General features: G+C 51.9%; 1 non-coding gene across 1 annotated transcript; it reads left to right on the forward strand.

The window, feature by feature from the left end:
* Positions 1-1,800: 1,800 nt before the first annotated feature.
* LOC132214081 (small nucleolar RNA SNORA74) lies at positions 1,801-2,003 on the forward strand. Its single transcript, XR_009448177.1, has one exon. It is a non-coding gene; the product is annotated as a small nucleolar RNA SNORA74 (small nucleolar RNA).
* Positions 2,004-3,481: the final 1,478 nt, after the last annotated feature.

Consider the following 3,481-nt stretch of genomic DNA (forward strand, 5'->3'; position numbering starts at 1 on the left):
CCATGGAGGCTACAGGACAAACAGGTGAGGCAGGGAACCCTCCATGGATGGGGCATGGCAGGGGTGTAGAGAACCTCACTTTGAGCAGGACGGGCAGGGAGGATAAGGTTTCCTTCATGGAAGGGGCAGGGCAGGGTGACAGAGAACCTCACTTTGAGGGGGCAAGCAGTGGGGAAAGGGAACCCCAGTTTGAGGTAGAAGGACAGGGAGGAGACAGAATCCTACATAGTGGGACAGGTCATGCAGGAGAGGGAACAGGGAACTCTCCATGGAGGGGAGAGGCTGGGGGGATAGAGAACCCTACTCTGAGACAGCAAGAATTTCAGCACAGGCCCTTAAATAGATGGCAGGGCAGGGGAGAGAAGACATCCTCCCAGGAGGTAGCAGGGAAGGGAGGACAAAGGACCCCACATAGTCTGAGCAGGATAGGTGAGGTTAGGGCACCATCCATGGAGGGGCCAGGGAAGGGAGGACAGGGGAGTAGAGATAGGTAACAGGGGAAACACACCCCTCCATGGAGAGTCCCCTGCTCTCCCATGGTGGGGCCCTTGTTCCCCAGCCCTGCCCCTTCACAGCATTCCCAGTCCTCCCTGTCCATTGGTCCCTCCCCTGGTCCCCTGCCCCCACTGCCCTGCCTTCCCATGGAGGGGCTGCTGTCTCCCCTGCTCTGACCACTCTGTGGTTGGTCACCTTATCCCTCTGCCTTTTCCTTCCATGCCAGGGTCTTCTGTTTCCCTGCCCTGACCCCTCACTCACAGGCATCTGAGGGGCATATGCTCTGGCCTCTCCAGTGTTCATCTCTCCTGCCTTTAGGCTGAGTGTCCACTCTCTGTACCTGAAGTACATTCTCACCTTCTTCATCTGTCTAAATCCTACCTGTGCTCTCAAGACACATCTCAAATATCATTTCAAATGTCAAATCACAAACAGGGGAAGGGGGGTGGGGGTGGGAGGTTAGGGGTGGGAAGTGGGGGATAGGAGTGGGGGGTTGGGGGTGGGTAGTTGGGGGGTGGGGGATGTTAGGTGGGGGTAGGGTGAGGGGAGTGGGGGCTAGGGGGTGTGGACTGGGGAATGGGGGGTCAAGAATCGGGGGGGTGGTGTGGGGTGTGAGGTGTGGGATGTGGGGTGGAGGTAGGGGTAGGGGTGTGGGTAAGAGTGTGAGGTGGGTGTGAGGGGTAGTGGTGGGGGATGGGAGCTGGCAGGTGGGTGGTATGGGGTCCCAGGAGGGGGCTGTGGGTTGGGGGTGTGGTGAGTCCTGTGGGAGCTGGGTGTGGTTGTTGGGTGGCAGGTGGTGGTGGCCTGTGGGGAGCAGGGGGTAGTGTTGGTGGGTGACAGGTGGGGGAGGGAGAAGAGGGAATAGGGGGGATAAATGGTGATGGAAGGAGACTTGACTTGAAGGCAGTGAACACACAGTGCAATATATTGACAATGCAATATAGAATTGCACACCTGACCTATGCAATTTCATTAATGAATGTCACCCAAATACGGTTGATTAAAAGTAAATGAAAGGTGGGTCTTTTGAGGTTGATTATGTTATGAGGGTGGAGCCCTCATGAATATGATTAATACCCTTTTCAAAGATATCCCATGCTAGACTTATCAGGAGATGACTTTGTATGTTATATAAATGTCTAACCACTATTTTGTACACTTGAAACTAATATTGAATGTCATCCCTAATTGAAAATAAATTAAAGTAGTAAAACAATTTTGAATAAAAATGAAAATGCGAATCAGAGTGATCTTTAAAAAATATAAATCAGATAATTACACTCTGTGCCTAAAAGCCTTAAGCGCTCCAACAGTGGTCAGCTCTCCAGACAGCATCATGCCTGTGAGGGTGTTACACTCCTGGGAGAGTAATGCCTTGTCTTCTTCCTCCAGTAGCTCCCTTCATGGCTCTGGTGATGTGTGGCACTGGTGCAGGGCAGAACTGTGCTTCCTTGAGAGTGAGCTAAGCATCACTTTGGCTGCTTACTTGTAGTGTGGGAGCCAACACAGAAAAAATAATTTTAAGCCTTAAAGGTTCTCACAGCATTTCAACCCACCAAACGGACCTCTATCCTCCCTTCCCTACACTCCAGCCAGCCTGGCTCACCCAGCCTTGAGGAAAGAAGGCAGGGACAGTGCTGCCCGGGAAGCCAGTGAGCATGCATGTGGTTAGAAGTCTGGAGAGAGCTCCAGTTCTCTTAGGACAGAAATGGAGGGATGAATCTGCTGAAATCAGCCACCCATAAGGGGACTCAACTTTTCACTACATGATGACTGGATTACACCTGCATGACCCCACCATGCTCTCGCTCCCCTGTGGCATCCCAGGGGACCCATGAATCATCTACAACAGAAAGCAGCTCTCTGGCCTTTGAGAATCCACAGACCTTCTGCAAAGCCCTTAAACTCACACGGCTGATGTCAGACTACAGGTTCCAGATGTCTTCAATCCTGGGAAGCAGCATCTTTTGACTTTTTCATTCTCCTCCTACACACAATGCCAGGTCTTTGTCTTCTGTACACTGCTCAAAGATGTGTGAGGACCCAGCGGGTGGCAGCTGGACGTGATATCCCCTGGGACATTTGCTGAGTGGCCTCAGACCCAACACTGACACTGAGCTTGAACCTGCATCCATCTGGTGAGCACCACTCACCTCTACCTGGAGACTCCCTGAGAACCTACCTCATGCAACTTGAGTGCTTCCAGAGACTTTATCATTAGCGGAGAATAACAGGCACCCGGCAGATGGAGGCAGACAGGGAGGCAGAACATGGTGTGCTCTGGGACTTTTGCTGACCTGTCCCCGGGCTCAGTGCTAGTGAAAGCCAGCTTTTGTGCCCTGCTTGGGCCTTCCTGTGTTCACTGGGCCTCAGCAGAGGCTGTCACAAATTGTGAATTGCTTTGTAGATGCAAATAGATTGCCCTGGGCCAGTCACATCAAGCATCTGACATTGTTCAGCACCAGAGTCGCTCCCAGGAAGCCCCAGGACCAACATGCCCAGTGGCCAAGCTTCAGAGCACATCAGAGAAGGATACAATTAGCCTCAGAAGTGGCAGATCCAAAGAGAGATCTAGGCAGGCACCAGACCCCGCTGAGATGCATTGCACTCCACGTGGTCAACACCTGTCAGCAGCTTATACACTATACTATAGGCAGGGTACACTGTGGTCGCAGCCAACTAGCCTGAGCATCGACTTAGTACATGCATGGGCCAACAGCCATCAAGAATCAACTGCCAAAGGAAGGTTCACATAACACACACGGGACATCCCTGGAGCACTCAACACAGATGATCAAGAAGAAATTGCCACTGGGTTCCACAGGACTCCTAGTACACGAAGCCACACTACCAAGACCTGGATTTTAATACAAAGAAACAAACACACACAGGCAGCCAAAATGCAAAGAAACATGCCCCAAATTTAAGAACAGGGGACACATCCAGAAAAAATGCTAAACAGTGAGGCAAGCAATATTCCAGATAC

This window comes from Myotis daubentonii, chromosome 12, assembly GCF_963259705.1.
Source record: "Myotis daubentonii chromosome 12, mMyoDau2.1, whole genome shotgun sequence".
NCBI lineage: Eukaryota > Metazoa > Chordata > Mammalia > Chiroptera > Vespertilionidae > Myotis > Myotis daubentonii.